Genomic DNA, 18,383 nt, shown 5'->3' with positions numbered 1-18,383 from the left:
CCGGTAGGTTAATCGCCTTCATTTATGACAAATACTGCTAATTTTAGCCAAAGGCAGTCAATTTAGCGCTCTCATAGCGCCTTAAAATTTATCATGGTCCCACGTGAACCTGAGTTAAAGACAGAAATAGCCTCTGACGACATCCTTTCAATTGACAAGTGATCATTTTCATCCTGTTATGCTTCTTTTGTAACTTTGGCATACTAAAGTAGAATATGGGGTATATAGGACATTATAATTATACAATACAAACAGCACAGTATTCCCCTTTTAATAGTGACTTTATGATGTCATGCTTATTTAAAGTAGATATCCATTCTGGCTAAATTACAGGGGATATTTCTTTTTAAACGCAAACAGTTTAACTGGTGTGGAGCCTGAAGTTTTCAATTTTGGTCTTTAAAACGTTATAGCCTGCTTCTTTCTTTGCAACGCGTGCGTGTGTGCGTGTCCGTTTTTGGAGGGAAGGGGAGGGGGGAGGGGGGGGGGGGGCTGCCACCAGACACTGAAGAGATATTAAATCACCGGGCCAGCATAGAGCGCACAGAAACTGATGGGGTAAGCTAAAGTGTGAGGGATTGCTCCTCACTTTGTACGCCAGTAAATCTTCACTTTATCAGGCGCTGTCAGGCAGGCGCTTCCTCACAAGATTGAAATAGCCAAGGAGTGCGGCTCTGCGTAAGTGTAGTCCGCGGATAAACGGATTTTCCCTCACTAGCAGGACTAAATTGACTCGCGATTCCGAGGGAGAGTCAGACAGACAGAGAGAGAGAGAGAGAGAGACAGGCAGACAGGCAGAGAGGTTGATATGGTGCTCAAAGTGCGACCATATCCCCATCCCGCCTTTACTGCCGTGCTGCTGAAACGAAAAAGCGCCAGGACAGCGATGGAAAGGTAAGCTGAATGCGTTCCCATTTATTGATTCTGATGTGTCACAGTAAAATTGGCACAGATGACTGTGTCTGTGATGAGCCAAAAATGCACGATGAAGACTTGTAGAACTACTCCTCCACTGATCTTCACAGTTATAAATGAACCTCATTTTCCTGCAGGGGCACAGGGAACCTGAGTCTTATGGAGAGCAATCACGTAAGGTATCAGGCAGTATTGTAGTGTTGAAGGCTGCCTGGAAGTGTGAGGAAATAGATTTCCACACAATAACATTGGAAATGCAAGGGATGCTTTCGCTTTTCAGTTCACAGCTCTGCACATTTTTAGAATCGGTTTCATCAGTGGGAATTTAGGCCCTAAAATTGCCAAAGTGCCATCCTCTGGACTGACTCAGGTGGTGGAACCTGCAGCCCTGACTGTATCAATGCACTATTCACTGAGCCATGGAGGACCACACCTGTCTCCATTGTGCTGTGGTCAGACCGGTCCGGTGCCAGCAGGCCTCTTCTCTCACCTATGGAGGACCTCGCAGGGGAGAGACATCCCAAAGTGTCCTGTCAGCATCTGCAGGGAAAAGCCAATCCCAGCAGCAGCAGCAGCAGCAGCAGCCATTGAGCCAGCTATCACTTCCGAAACGCAACACCAACTCCAATAGTGCTGAGAAAGCTCCGGAGAAAAGGCACAAGGTGCTGTATTGCTGCCAGTGTGTGTGTGCTTAAGTGCATGCACATGTGTGATTATAGTCAGTTGTGTGTGTTGTTCATCTTTGTGATGACTTCTCGAAGTTGTGCAGCCATAACAACTCGAGGGTCCACTTCAGTCAGTTTTCTCCTGCATACTGATGTGAATTGCAGATTTGTCGGTCGCTGTTATCTGAGGTCATTCCCCTGCAGAACTCCCTGACTTCACACAATTCTGAATTTAATAATCAATGTTCTGTAATGAGTGTAATTATCCACTTAAATTAATAATTAATAGCGATAAGGTCACTCAGTGAGTCAGTTTTTATGCTAGTGTCCTGATAACTGGCTGCATTTGATTTAGTCTGTTGTGCGTAAACTTCCTGTTAAAGCAGTCTTGCTAATCCTGAGCTTATTTACTACTTTTTAGCAGCTAGTGCTTCCGTCTTTCTTCCTGTGTCTTAGTGCACAAATTGTGCACATCTGTGCATGTTTGTATTCCCACATTTTCCAGCCCTCTGCTTATTAGTTATGGGAGCATTTACCTTTTTAATGCATCATTGGGGAGACTGAGCACTCTTCAAGCACCCCCTGCTTGTGATGCATTTATCACAGTTCCTCGAATCACAGTGTGGATGAACAGTCTGATGCAGGAACACAGCGTAACACCAAGGTCACAGCATCTGTGTGCAGGTTGGAAGTTATCTTGTCATGGCTTCTTTGGGAGTTAAAACACGCATTCATATACACATTACTTCAAGGACAACCGTTCTAAAATTCTACTTCATTCACATTTGAAATGCTGTTTCAGTGAGATAAATATAATTTCATATTCAACATTTGAAGTGATTACTCCCTCCGTGGAGATTATTTGTGAAGAGGGCTGAGTCACTCAACTGTTACTGGAAGCTGCACATGTACAGGCCAAGAGACTTTTTTCTCTTGCGCTATTTTCCACAAAACCTGCCTGCATGTAGCCTACTGTACTTCTTGATGGAGGAACATGTGAAAACTCAAAAGGAGGTGATCTGGTTATTCGACCTTGTTACATACTCCTCCTTTATCGCAGTTTTTTTTAACCAATGCCTTAGAGCAAAACTCTTTATAGGTCTCAGTATCGAAGTCCATTTTTAGACAATGAGAGGATGTGTGTCTCTGAACAAAGGCAGAGAGAGAATGTGTACGTTCCTATGTGAACATATGTATATGCACTGGCTGGTGTGTGCGCTTGGGAAGCAGAGCTGCTGGTACAGACTACTTTGCCACACCATGCATAATCAGGTTGAGGAGAACAAAGATGTTGGTTCTACAAACAGTGTTTGTTTGGATCAGGATGATCCCGGCATCCAGAACCCAAGAGAACAGTGGCTCTTTCACAAGGCACCAAGGGAAGGGACGGAGTGGAGGGACCAGCTAAAAAAGCTGTAAAAGGTTGTGTATCCCTGGAGAATAACAAGGAGAGGAATAGCGAGGAATAGTAAAGCCTTCTTCCATTATGTGCTTTTCAGAATAAAATGATAGAGGGTTAGTGTTCAAAGACATGCCCTGAAAAGCATTGAAAAGCTTTATAGGTGTACCCAACTTTCACAGTAAAGTGACTATTAGTAAGCCTCTTTTCACATTAGCTTTGAATAGAAGCGATGGGAAAATTCAACCGCTGTGTTTGACAGATACCAAAAAGGTAACCTTGGATTCACCTAAATGTCTGGCCTATGATCTGACTCATCCAATGGTTGTCATTCAAGGTTATTGTTTAAAGTTTCCGGTTAGATATCAAGATTAATAGTTGAGAATTATGTCTGAGACTAAAATACTAAATTACGGTGCCTGTTTGTTTGTTAGCTCCCTGAGGCATTGCTTAAAAAGTAAATGAAAGGGGTTGCCAGACAAGACTTTTCTTTTCCCTCTTAAATCAAATCCCAGACAGCTGACTGGTTGTTGCAGAGCCAATCTGCAGGATCAACAACCTCTAGCATACAGCATCCGCGTGCACATGAAGTGTTATACTGTCATCACTGTTACATTATGGATGGACCCAGTGGTGTGTTTTGCATTATGATAATGAACAGCCTGAACAATTGCCCTGAGTAATTTGACATCTGTATTTTTTTTTTCACTTAGGCCTGGGCTCTGTAGACCGTCTCATTACAAGTTTACACAGCAGTGATATTAATAAACATAAACTACAGATGAAGTTGGTGCAAGATAGGGGCACTGGCTTTATGTAAATTTGGGAATCTAAATTTGGATTTTCTTTTGTTTCCTCAAAATATTTCCTTGTGAATGTGGGAATCATACTATTTGTACTTTTCCTCATGGCTCCTTTCCTCAGAGTAAAATCTGCCTCCATATCAAGCACTGATCAGAGGAGCCACACCACTGTTACAGCTGGCACAATGCACCATTGTTAGGTCGTCTATTGTGTGAATCTTTGAATAGGGGGGGATTTTTTCAAATGATAAGGTTTTGGTAAAGGGATGCACGGCACGTATCCATTGCACTCCGTGTGATCATTGTCCTGATTATGGAGAATAAGTGGGACTTATTACTCAACATCAATGCTTCAATTACAAGTCCCAATAATTGCACACTGTGTCTGCGGCATTTTCGTCTGGCAAAGTAATTTCAGTTCTGTCAAAACCCATTGTTGCTGCGGCAATGAAAGGCATTTCACGTAAACGATTTAATGTAGAATCTGGGTGGCCTCTTTCTCACCACAGCCAAGTTGCCTTGAGCAGTTTCCGGTAGTATGCCATCCATTATTAGTCACTATTTTTGTCAAATGTCCTATATGAAGCCAGGGATGCACTGCGAGTTCGATTACAAAAGGAGCCAATGCCCGGTAATGCCTCATGCATTTGATGTAGGAGATCAGCTATTCCTGGTAGCATACTTCAAAAGGATCATTCCCAAAGTGTTAAGCAGCCTGTTTCTCTCCTCTCTGATAAAATATCTGTGCAATTCCATCTGACATTGTTACCTTTAAAGCTTCCACAGACTTCACTCTGACCCAAAAACTATTCAAAATCCCAACTGTATTTTCCTGTATTCTCTTTTTGTTCAGAATGGGGAATAGGGTTAAAGGAATTGAATTTTGCCCCTGGCTCTCCTCTACTTTCTTTTTTTGCTCGCTTCGTCCTTCAGCTCCTTTCATCTGTCCTCTGAGTTCATATCCCTGTAGTCTTAAATCTAGGTTGGACCCATTTTCATACAAGGAACTTGGCGAGAGAGATATACTCGTGGAATTGCTGCATCGCAAAAGCATAAGTCTGGTTTAACCAGTAAGGCTGATGTAAGCGTCTTTGAAAGCACTGGAAGACTGGAGAATGAAGTTGACAGAAATGCACCACATCAGAAATTTGGGGTAAATGTCACAGAAAACAGGGCTGTTGATTATTTTTTGTTGTTTTGCCTGTTGATGTTCCTTCTGCAGATATGAGGACATGTCTGTGAAGCCATGACATTTTCAGACCTTTGTTTGCGATACACGCAGCTTAGAGTTCACTCAGCTTTGACCTTTTAATGCCTGTTACATGGCAGACTCCCCAAGAGAGACGAGTAGAAAATGAGAGGGAGAGGCTCGGGGGTGGTTTGGGAATTGATTGCATGCCTTCTGCCTCTTTGATGACAAACTGCTTCCCCATGAGACCCATACATAGCATAAACACCAGTTTGCTTGCAAACATTTCAAATTTGTACCTCCAAATCACCCCCAATGGATCTTATTTCTTTTCAATACGCAATGCACAACTATAATAATGATTACATTTATTCCTAATGACACGCTCCAATTCTGCCACAGGGCTTCTATATGAGGACATTGCAGACAGATCTTTTTCTGTGGACCCGTGGTACTCGTAGTCATTAACCTCCCAGTCAGGCAATTTGGGCCAGAGAAGCGTTTTTTTCTCTGGATGTTGAGCAAGGTGGATATGAGATGTAGTTGGGAAGGCCAACTGCCTCACCCGCAAGGTGAAAAAGGCTATTTTTATTGGCCAGGTGATGAATGTGGTGTCTGTGGAGGTGCATTGCCCTTTTGGCGCTCTCCTTCTCCCTCTCATTCGCTCTCCATTAGTATTTTCCCTCATTCTATTACCCTTCTCGTTCATTTTCCTCCCTGCTCCCTGTCTCATCCTCTGGTCCCACCACTCTCTGTCACTCTCTTCCTCTCATTTTTTTCCCTCTGTCTCACACACAGAGTCTATTGTAATTGACTCTATCTCTCTTTCTGCCCCCTCCCTCTCTCCCTCTTCACAGTGATCAGCTGTTGTCGTCCTGAGCTGAAGGTGATCTGTTGGCTGGGCCAGGGGCTGCAACACAGGACATGGGTCCTGCCTCTCCTCCCCGCTCGTGTCTTGTGTTGCAGCCAGTGGAGCTGCCTGTCTGCCTCTCTGCCGGTCTGTCTGCCCACCGCAAATGGACTGAGCTCCCAGAACAGATGGATCCCACCAACCGTGGACCTGCTGACCCTACTCCTGATTTTACAGCTAGCTTGTGCCTTATCATTGTCATTCTAAGTGTACTTCAATCAACACATTGTCCTCTCTCACAGTTTAAAGGCAATAAAGTACTTCAGAGAAAAATGTTACTACTGGTGGATTTGTAATGATAACAGCGGGATTCATGGATTATTTGTTTTGGACTGTAATGGGGTGTGCTCAGTGTTCCCAGTTACGATTCAATACTTGCTTCAGGTCATGTCTCATCAAGCGTATAGCTGCAGCTCAAAGAGACCTATTCCCTGGTGACATTTGCACTGTGACATTTAAAGCAAAGTTAGCACCACTGAGGATTATTATTCTTTTGAAACTATAAACACAAGGCCAGTCAAATAGGTTTTTAATGAGCCTTGTCTCAAATGAAGCAGCACTTCTGACTTTCCCAGAGAGCAAACATCATCGTGAAGCAATCGCTCCTGACAAGGTCAACCGTGATGTACCTCTGGGCAAGGCAGGCAGGTGCTGGGGAGGCACGCATGGGCTGTCTAAGCCCCTTTAAATGCCTCCTCATCTTTCCCCCCAGGCTCCAAACGAACAGTATAGATGAAGGGGTTGGAGAGTGACAAGACATAGCCTTTGTCTCTGTTCTCATCTCAATAACAAGAGAAGAGATGAGGGAAAAGGAGGGGGCAGGGAAGAGGACAGAGATGCAGCACAGTGCCTCCTGGTACCAGATGTGACCGTTCACCTTGCATTGTCACTCCAACAACTCAGACTTGGTCAGAAATCAGTGTGTGTGTGTGTGTGTGTGTGTGTGTGTGTGTGTGTGTGTGTGTGTGTGTGTGTGTGTGTGTGTGTGTGTGTGTGTGGAGAAGAGTGGGTAGAGAGATAGTGGGGTGAGTAGAAGTGGCTGTCTGTCACATCAGGTGTGCTTCTTTTTGTACGTGATGCATCTTTGTAATAATGGAGTGTGTGTGTGTGTGTGTCTGTGTGCTTTAGAGTAGAGAAAATGAAGCCATTTTCTGACAGGGGTGTCACTTGATTGGAATGTAAATCCGGGTGCGGTTGCTTGCTGTTTTCAATCTCCCCCCACCCAGATTGTTTACCAGAGAGATTGAAAGGAGGCTGTGTGCTGAATGCTGTGTGAGCTGATATTGGCTGACTGCGTTTACCTCATGTTGGTGCAGATGTCTCAGAAGCAATATTATTTATTGACCATTATATAGCCCCAAGCGCCGCCAAATAATTTTGTGACATGTCTCCTGGAGTGTTCCATGACCTGATCCTAAGGTAGGCTCAAAGAGAAATAAATCTGAAATGGCATGTTATGATTGGTGTACAGCTTTTTGTGTCTTCACCACAACCACTTCAGGGTACCTTCAATTTAAAGTTTCTTCTTCTACTTAGTTTGGATGTTTAAAGTTCTCATTTTTAATGCAAAGGATCTCTCATGGTCTCTTTTTGGTTTGAAGACTAAATTAAAGCCGGGAGCAGTGACGTCCCCCAGACATGGAATAGTCCAGCACATAACCTTCCATAAAACCACAACTAAATATACATAGTCATGTTCATGAACATATTCATTCATAAGCTTCAGGATTTGTTACCGTCAGACCAGCCATGCTAACTGTTTCCCGTTTCCAGTTTATCTGTAAAGCTAAGCTAACCAGCACTGACACTAGCGTCTAAGTACAAACATGAAAGAGGTATAAATCTTCTCATCTAACTCTCAAGAAAATGAATAAGCATGTTCCCCAAAATGTTGAATTATTCCCCCAATGAAATGACAACACAGTGAATTTTGCCTGCAGCCATCCCTTGATACTGTATATTCCCTCGCTCTGCTGTCCATAAAGAAACAATTTATACCTTAAACCCCACGCTCATAAAAGGCCAACCATATAAACCACCTAATTAGCTAAATGAAACATTTGCATCTTACACCCCGGGAAGTGAGCAGGACAGATCAGTCTGAGATCCAACAGATTGCTGGGTCTTAACAAGGATTTGCTATGCTGCATGTTTTTCCACACCAGTGCACTTTGTGTCTGCAATCAGCAGTTACAGATTGAGGGAGAGAGAGCTATCCCCCTTGCTACTGTTGTTTAAACTCTCCCCCTAACGGCCTAGTTGGTATGGTAATGCTACAGCAACAATATCAAGTCAAGGAATTTATTCAGTTCACAGCGGGGGAGATGAAGAGAGACTGAAGGCAGGGTCGGGAGTGGGAGGGAGCCAAGACAGGTGTCTTGTCACTTTGTGTAAGATTGGATATGTGTGCAGCGTATGACATGGCAGGCACCCCGGGCTGAACGTCCCGACACCAGGTTAAAAAAGCGACATCTGTTTGATAATGAAATGTGGTGAAATACAGTCTGTGTTGTGCTCTGAATAAGAGAAAATAAAATTAGAGAGGGAGAGAAAAGTTATATCACAAGCATCACATCTCAGAGTTATCAGTTCCACTGCATTTCAGGGCTAATCAACTATTATTTATGTGCAGACATTCATGCTGAAGTGCAGGTATAGACAAAGAACTAAACTATAGTATGGTTGGAGGCTCATAATCAATTACAGCATACTAAATGTATTCAAAAACAAAGAGCAGACACCAAGGCCTCATAAAGTCTGGCTTGCTTACTGTGGTGAAGGATTGCCAATATACATTGGACTCATTTACGAGATGGAGTATGTGGCAGTGGAATCAATTCCTCAGTCTATTCCAGTGGCTGTATATCCATTTACACTCACAAGGTCATAATGCGTTTTGTATTTTGGTGACGAATACAAAGGGCGAGATGGCCGAAGGAGAGACAGGGAGCATAGGGGCAATAAGAGGAGAGAGAGGGCACAGAGTGTGTGAGAGAGGTCCTTCTCCGTTAATTATACCATACTTCTGTCATCACTTTGCAAAAGTGAGGAACCGACAGTACCTGACTCCATCCAAGGACCCAGAGCTTTTAGAACAGGCTCAATGTACCAGCACTCCCAGAGGAGATGACAGAGGAAGTGGCTCTTTTTGAGCAACTTAGCAATGATAAGAGCTTCTAAAGAGAGACCGGAAAGGAGAGAGAGAGAGGGAAGAGGAAGCTAAGTATTAAAGCAGGGGAATTGGAGATGGTAGGAGAGGGACGAAGAGATTGGCAGCTGGGAGAGATAAAGACAGACATGCAGAAAGGGGAAAGTAAAGGGAGGGAAAGAGAATGGCAAAACAGAGATAGAGAGTGGCGAGGAGGGAGAGGAGGGAGAGGCAGCAGGCTTAGATAAGTATAGTGAAAGGGACGAAGCTAGAGAGGCAGGGGATGGAGAGGGAGAGAGTGGAGAATAGAGTGACTGGGGATGATTTATTAAAACTGAGCGAGGCGGCACTTCAGAGACAGCTGCCACTTTTCACCGAGTTTCAGACATGGTGAGCGACAGTGGCACATCAGTCAATAGAAATAAAAACTTTGCCCAAGTCTTCAGCAAAAAAGTTCTTAACAATGTTTGATAATCTGGCGGTAGAGGTCACCGAGGTTTTAGATACCCAGACAAACACTAAGGCATTAAAACAATCTTTAAATATCCCAGTGATGGTGGTGTGGTGTTTCAGTATTAAGTCCCGGTCCCACTGCATCTGTTCTTTGTTCTCCGTGTTCATGCAGTTTTTCAATGTGAGTCTGTTTACCCGTAGCAGAGCAGACACAGGCCAAAAAATCCCAACGCATGCAAGGATACGCTTCCAGTCACTCTGAAATGGAACAAGCAGTTTGAGAGGGAGAATGAATAAGACATTTTCACCCACTGCAGCGTCAGCACACAGAACAACTGTTACCAGCATCACAATGTGTGCCTCCTTCAGTATAGATTTTACCTACCTACAACGGACAAAATAAACACATAATAGAAACGGATTCTGTGGTATAGTTTGGAAAGCACTCAGCACACTTTGATGTGAGCTTTCAAAGAAATGTGAGATGACTCAAAAGAAAGCAAATCATCAACAGGTTTCAGGTGCATTAATACTCTAAGAGCAACAGTCATGGAAATCATTAGAACATATGCCAGACACAAACTGCATTGCCAGTTGGGCAAGTGCTAACTGGCAAATGCAGCCTTATGTGATCTACCTTCATCCACTAGTGTAATGGGGATAAAGTTTCTTCAAATTCAAAGTCCTTTCTCATTAAATATTTACACGATTGAATGTGCGTCGTGCACGTATTGTGTCTGTATGTCCAGATGTGGTTGTATGTGCATGTCTGCATGTGTGGGTCCTTGCACTGGGGGATGCCCTTGAGAGGGTTATTGAGTTGATGGAGAGATTCGGATCACAGATTTTCTGTAAACCCACTCAGCCGTGTCGCAGGAACAGGCAGTCAGACATTTTGTGATGCCCCTGGAAGCACTTGTAAGCTGTTGGAGTGTGACTTTGATAATGCAAACGTCAACATATGCTAAGCCACACTGGGCTGATGGCCTGTAGTTTGGGGGAATTTGCATGTGATTTTAATGAAATCCCGTGTTTCATCATTGTTTTGACACCTGAGGTGAAATCGATTCTACGCTCCCTTAGTTATGGGGGACGGATTAAAAATCACTCCACTTTTCAGGGGATGTCTCTTTGCAGAGAAAATAAATAGACTTTGAACTTCATTTCCCAAGCTGAAGCAATTTATGCAAAGTAAATACAAACCTAAGCTTGTGTTTTGGATGTCATATTCATAGCAGAGTGGCATCCGCTGATGGGAGGAAACTGGATAACTCCTGTGTTGGATTGGATGACCACTGTCTCGCTCCATGTCAGCTCCCATGAGTACCACTGTTCCAGCTCAAGCATAAAGATAGACAGAGGCAGACAGACACACATAGAGAAAGACAGGGAAGATAAACTCATATAAAAACACACAAATGGAAAGCTGCAGAGATAGGCAGGGAGAGTCATAGAGGCAGAAGAAAGGGTCGAGATCAAAACAAGGAAAGTGTGTATCTTAGAGAGAAACAGGCATAGATAATTAAAGAACTGAGAAACAGAAAAGAAGACAGAGATGAAGTAAGAAAGTAAAGCAGAGGTGAAAAAAACTAAAAGAGTCAGGCCCTGTGTAAAAAACAGACCAAGTGTTCCTGAGGTAGCAAATGTGAGAGAGGCAGAGGGAGAGAGACAGGACAGAGGAGGAGAAACAGAGGACAGAGGGAGTGATACGAGCTTCAAAAGATGAGAAATGAATCTCCAGTTGACAGCAGATAGGGGTCAGTTATGATAAGTGTCCCCCTCTCTATCCTCAGTGGGAGTATAGTCCATTGCTGAGTTATCAGCTGCCAGTCCCCTGCTCAGGTCCTACAGACACAAGGTGACCTTCTGTGAATCAGCCAGTCGGTGGCAGCGAGCTGCAGACTGCTGACAAACAGGTGTTCACTTTCAGCTCCCAGCTCCCTCCGGCACACTGTCATTATGGTTTATTCATTCATTCTGAATTCGCTCAAAACTTTAAAGGGTAAAGAAGTGTCCCGCAGGGCGGACATGAATCAAGCATTCTGCACATACAATACAGTAATCATTGCTTTGTTGTAAAAAGGACTGCAGTGTACATTCAATAAGGGAAATCACACCAGATGCGACAGGGGAACGACTAAATGTTGACAACCTGTCAGATTCACTCAGAAATGATGTGAGGCCAATTAGGAGGGTGTTCCTTAAAGGGCCCAAGCTTTAAAATGGGTCAGGAAGACAAAAACTAAAGTGATGAATTGCTGCATTTCCTGACTGGATGGGATAATGTGTTTTCAATAGAGCCTGCCTTTCCATAGAAAGTGGTAACGATTGTAATATATCAGTGAAATGTGAATTTAATGTGATCAGGTTCCAAAACATCTGGAGGGTGAAAGTCAGTTTCTTTTATGACACAATTTCCCATTCCATTATCAACATATTTTTAAGTTTATCACCAGCCACATGAAAAGATTCACCTCACAGTGCATCCAGCCTTGCAAAAAAAAGAAAATATTTGAACTCATCCCCATATACATATATATATATATATATATATATATATATATACAGCAAAGGTAGACAAAGGTGTAAGATATTTTCTGGAACTTCTCAAATCAAACCTGATAAGAAGGTACAGTGTGAAGCCAGTCACAATCGGAGCGGAAAGGAAGATATTAAATTTCCTCAGTCATGCACCAGCAGTCGCCAGTCGCTCATTTGGGAGCAGGACTTTGGTGCTGTAGCCGCTGATGATATACATTATTTGCCAGTGGTGGGGTGAGGATGTTTTTTACGAGGCCAGCGGCAATGAAAGCAGCAGTGTGCGGACCGGCTCTGAACAATTGTATTGTCCTGGGGCTTTTGATTAATATGAAGGGTGGCTGAGGAACAATTCCAGCAGTGTTATCAGGAGCAAACAGAGGGAGACAAGGGGCCCTCAAGCTCAGCAGGGGCCCCATCAGTGGGTCCCCATGCAGCCTGGCTGTGATTCATACAACTGGATTGATAGTGTCTGATGTGTTTACCTACATGTTTGTGTGTGTGTGTGTGTGTGTGTGTGTGTGTGTGTGTGTGTGTGTGTGTGTGTGTGTGTGTCTGCATGCATGTGTGCTTGTGCTCACAGCTGGGACGGGGGGAATTGTGTTTACCCCATGATTGAAAATCTCTCTTCCACTGCACTTAACTGCTGATTGGTTTGACATTGCCGACACAATCCATTTGTTTTACCAACCACCTCCGAAAAAGAACTTCCATCACGCTGCTTTCACACAGCTAAACCGATTAATGATGTAAATATTTTGAACTGAAATAAAGACTCAGATCAGATAAGAGCAGATACTTGACGTGGGCGCTCCTTTGAAGACTAAAGCAATGGCAAATACCATCATCATTTAAAGTCTAGACATGCACTTTTATCTTCAGCAGCTGGGCGATAATTCCCTATGATGATTATCTGTCTTGCTTCTAATTACAAATATTGCACTGTTTCCCTACAAATGAGGCTGATATATGATCAGCTCACGCTTCCAAGTGTACCAGTCCTTCGGATGTTTGATACCCAAATGATGTCCCAAAAGGAAAAGCGCGAGAGAGAAAAGATTCTTTATCACACAACCTCCCCTGAGAAGAAACCATCAGCAGCTGTCACACTCATTTAAGAAGGAGCCAATTATAGCAATCTAACAGTTGTGCTCATTTCTGAACAGATCCTGTTTCAAAGGAGCAGACCTGGCGTTCTGCCTGGCACTCAGAACTTTGTGCTTGTTCTGGCGAAGCAGCTTCGTTTGCATGCCACCCTCCTCTCCTTCGTTTTCTCTCTCTCACCCTTTTCTGCCCCCCTCTCACTGGCTCTCTCTCTCTCTCTCTCTCTCCCCGTCTCTTTCTTGCCACCCGATCCCCTCCAATTGTGAATCAGAAGTGAAACAAACAAGTTAGACGCTCACTGGACTGAATGTGATGCGTTGCCTGGACGACGGAGGGACAGGCCCAGGAGTCTGGTGCTGGATGAGAGATTGGAGAAGAGTGAGGAGGTGGATGTGTGTGTGTGTGTGTGTGTGTGTGTGTGTGTGTGTGTGTGTGTGTGTATGTCTTTTAGACACTCCCATTGGGCCCCCTGGCTGGCGAGGACTGACTGCTGAGTGGGCTGATTGGCACATAGACAACATCCCCGCCCCCCCCCCCCCCCAACCCTCCTCCTCTGTTTCTCCCTCTCTCCCTCTCTTGCTCATCTCCCCTCTCGTCTTTCTCCCCCCTCCCTCTGTAACGCTGATGATACACTCTCCTACGGGTCTACTTCAGCTGCATAAACAAGTGGATGGTGCTTTGTCCTGCAACCTTGGTATGGTCATCCAATGAACATACACACCACAACAAAACAAGACCAGCACACACGCAGTCAGCCTTGGTTGGGCAACTATTTGAAAGAATAACACACTTGTCCTCAGTGATCAGACTGGAGCTCAGCACACTGACTTTAAGAACCACAATTCTTCCTTTAGAGCAGAAAGAGAACAGCATCACACAAAAGAAAATAACTTTATGTCAGGTTCTCCAAAGGGAGCCTTTTTTCACTGCTTTCAAGACAACCCACCCTGATATACAAAAATATAAATCCCAGTAAGTGCGCCAGCATGCACAATAACAGGACCCTGAAACAAAAGTAGCTAAATGGATTTTAGCCATCATTAATTTTATTGTTTACACCTGGGCTTTTCCTACTATGACATGGCAAAATGTCTTCAGTGAAAAAGAGGCCACTTACAAACACTGCTACAAAGCTAAGTTGCTAATTAGCAGCATTGGTTGGCCACAGAAGATCAGCCAAACGGCACTTTGACGTCATGAGACAACTAATAGCGCTCCAAAAAGACCGAATCATCTGCAACAACAATGAAAAACATGTGATCACAAGTTGAAACTTACCAACAGGTATTTGACAGAAGTATACAGCATCTAAAATGTTGGCTGCTAACTTGCATACATCCCACTGTGACTCAGCTTTGTAGCAGTGCTTGTAATAGTGACAGGTGATTTAGTTACTTCAAATGTAAAGTTTTATGAAGTGTTCATATAATTTATCTAGTGCCTTTACACATGCTCTTGCACATTAAAATTACACTCTCAAATATAACCCTACTTCATTGTACTTTATGATGCCACAAGCACACATTTCTTTATTCACTGATCTTTAGAGCTAGAAAAAACAATAAGACAACCAAATCAAATGGCTGCTTAAAGGCTCTGAAATGTATTTTTGTCAATCTGCCTCCTCCTTTGAGCGACAGGGTCCTACATGAACAGAAAATGTTTTGACAAAGTTTAGAACAGTTTTGGTCATTTCAAGTGAGAGACTTTTCTGAGAGGTTTGAAGTGGGTGGGGCTCAGTTGGAAAAGGGTGATGTCACATATTTCTGTTCAATTAAAGTTTTGCTATATCTGAAGCAGTATCTGATCGCAGTTTTCATATTTTTTGAGTGTTACATTCTTGATAAATAATAACTAATGTTATTATTTTCTGAAAATGATTGAAAGTGATTGTTGCTTGTTTAGTCATGAATGTTGAATTTTATAAAGAAACACGTAAACACATTTTCAATGGCTTTAAGCAAATTCTGTAAATACAACATATTGAGAAAACTGTCAGGTTGATTGAGATGTCTCACACACACACACACACACACACACACACACACAGCAGCAGCAGCAGCAATCTCTGGCACAGAATCAAAAGGGGCGTGCCGATTGTCTTATCTCTGACCGTTCAACACACTGTAAATGCTGTGCACAACTCCTCCTTACAAGGTGAAAAGTGTCATATTGACAACAGAATATGAGCAGAATGGATGTTTTGTTTTGTTTTTTCTTCATCTATTACGCCCTTCTGGCCATAAAGATCAAATGTGCTTCTTTCTTCTTTGTCCAGAACATCTTCTTTGCCACTGTCTTTCTCTCTCTCCCTGTGTGTCTCAGTCTAAACCACTCATGTATACACCCAATTCCAAACACAGACTGCAGACTTGCCAACCGCTCTAAGGGATAAAATGTAAAATATTAACAAGTACTGTGGGCATAATGATGCATCTCTGACGGATATTCTCACCTATCCGTTTAGGAACACGTGATTCAATGAGTGGAATAATAGGCCATTCATTCATATCGTGACCAAGGTCATAAAAGAGGCCTAACCTTCACTGTCACTAATTGATAACCATATTCAGTCCTTATGGCTGAAGGTCATTGTGTCTTCTGCTCTATGGGGAGCTAATAAGCTAAGGGAGGGTGTGGGCCAGAATCCATCTCCATTAAATTAAAGGAGCCTGGTCCTACAATGTGACCTCCATTCACTATGATTTATTGCACGAACAGAGTAAATGAACATCAAGCACAAAGGACACACAGCTAATGAAATCATTGGCCCAACAGTTAAGCCAGTTCAGATGTGAAAAGAGCTATAATTGAATAGAGTGGTAGAGAGATACAAGGCCCAGACACACATTCCTTGCATCGCTGATGTGTGGGTCTAGCACTTAATTAGCCCTTTGACAGACTCAGCAGGCATGTCAGCTGTTTGCTTTTCATTTTAGAGGTTAGATGACATGCTCAAATAAACTGGCATTCATCTGTGGGAAAAAGAAGCCGGAATCTCGCAAAGTGATGCATCAATCTTACATGTGTTTTCCAGCTCAAGATATGAACTCTGGAGGGCCCGGAGCTATTGTCTATTAAAAAAGAGGGGGAGATGTTTCGCTTCACTTCAGTATTTTATTTGTTATTTTATAATGCAGGAGAGCAGAGAGGGAGACAGCGTAGGGGGGACTCAGGACAGAGAGCAGGACGCAATTTAGCTGGTCAGATTGGGTCCAAATAGGCTCCAGAGGGATTTAACCACAGAGTTATTAGAGGACACCACCACATTGTATTTGTTCAGTTCAGCAACCAGCATGGATCAGATTGTTATCCCAATTAAAGTGGTAAGGCATTACTCCTCTGCTGGGCAAAGCGTAATTAAATAGGATGCATTCCATGCAGTCACTAGATGGCGCTCTTTACTTGAAGTGTTTTCATCTGATCTTACTGCCTATGGCACCAGGTCAAATACTGACTGATACTGTTCTTCAAATCCGCTTGACTCATGTTCTTCAAATCCATCAAATGAGAGAGATCTCAATCATAAACTCTGCAGCTGCTGAGCTGAGTCCAACTGCAGATTACAGCCATAGGCTTAGCCTGCCTCTGACCAACAAATCAAGAGCCTCTACAGACCCATTTAAAAGGGACAAAAACTCTGGAATTGCTATGGATTTCAGCAAAACCTCTTGAGAAATAGGTGACTTTTGTTTAATTTCAGAGCAATGTAGTACGACAAAGATCCCGTTGGGTTAAGCCTTAACAAAAATCCACATGCACTGGTGTACATGTAGGTTAGTAGAAAAACTATTGCTTTTAATGCACAAGCAAATCTCCTGTTCCCTCACAACAGAAAGAGTAAAACAATACTTCATTCTAAATCGATTAAATGGGTTTTGCCAATCATTTTGGGAATGAAGAGCGAAGGGGGCATGCTGCATCTGTAAAATAATCAATAGTCTGAATGGGGTAAAGGTTGAAAATGCAAGACCTGTACAAGAGCCCTCCTTGTAGCTGTGAAAGCTCCAGATCCCTATCACAGAAACGGGACCCTTTTCAGTTCCGGATGGGGGCACATCAGCCTCACAGAGAGAGAGGTGTCAATTGGTTTCAACTGGGGAGAAGAAAAGGAGGAGGAAAGGAGAAGAAAAGAGAGGGAGGAATAAAAAGACACTGGCAAGTTACCAAGTGGTGCAGGTGTCCGCCTGACAACAGGCTGCACTAGGACACTGCACACTCTAGGCGAGCGTGGTCCGGCCTGAGCAGGACCTAGAGACTATGGGAAAACAAACCAAGCCTATAATGGCAAACACACAGAGGGAAGGGCTGTTTGTGTGTATATGTATGTGTGTGTGTGTGTGTGTGTGTGTGTGTGTGTGTGTGTGTGGCACATTGTCCATTCATGCAGTGGACGAATAGATCCTTTCAGCATTCTTGTGAACATCAAGACAGGATTTAAGACACTTTGTGACTTCAAATTTTGTCAAATCAATCCCAAGCTCAAGTAAAGTATAAATTGTGCAATCTGAAACTCATCCAAACATGCCTCATCCAAAGTATGTAGTCTTAAAAAAGAAAACAAATGTCTCATGCTTAATTTGCCTGGTGTATCCCAAAAATCAATCTGTTGAATGAACTTCATTCCTTATTTAAAGCTTATGATCTTGACGGAAGCGATCATGTTCTGTAAAAATAAATAACCTGTAAGCACAATAAAAGTTGTAATGTAATGTGTTGTGTTGGAAGATGACAAATCCAAATAAACACATATTCCAGTCCATTTAACTTGACAATGTTGACAATCCAACTACAGACTTTCAGCTTATGGAAACTTCTGTCAATAAAAGGATGAACTTCTACTAACAGTGACACCAGGGTGAGAGGTTGAGGGGGCACATCATCCTGGCTTTCAAGAGACAATTTTTTAATCCAACGAGACGAGAGCAGCTAAGATACTCGTTTTCAAGTTACAAATCATATCCTGAATATTTCTCAATTATTACAGCTCTTCATCACTTAAAACTTATCAAAAACTCACGTCGAGAAGTTTTCAGGTTCCACCGCTACACTTTGAAGCCAAAGTTAACATTCATCATTCGGTACAGATTACCAATAAATCATTATAAATCTTTGGGGCAGCAGTTATAGACAGAAGAAAACATCACAGCAGAGACAAATGACAGCTAACAGTGGTTAGCATAGAGTGCAGCGTCAAGCTAACTGGAGACGATGCTACCAACACCGGAAGTACGGTACTATAATGTATTTCCTTTTTTC

Source organism: Enoplosus armatus, chromosome 16, assembly GCF_043641665.1.
Source record: "Enoplosus armatus isolate fEnoArm2 chromosome 16, fEnoArm2.hap1, whole genome shotgun sequence".
Taxonomy (NCBI): domain Eukaryota; kingdom Metazoa; phylum Chordata; class Actinopteri; order Centrarchiformes; family Enoplosidae; genus Enoplosus; species Enoplosus armatus.
Note: the sequence above shows the minus strand (reverse complement) of the source record.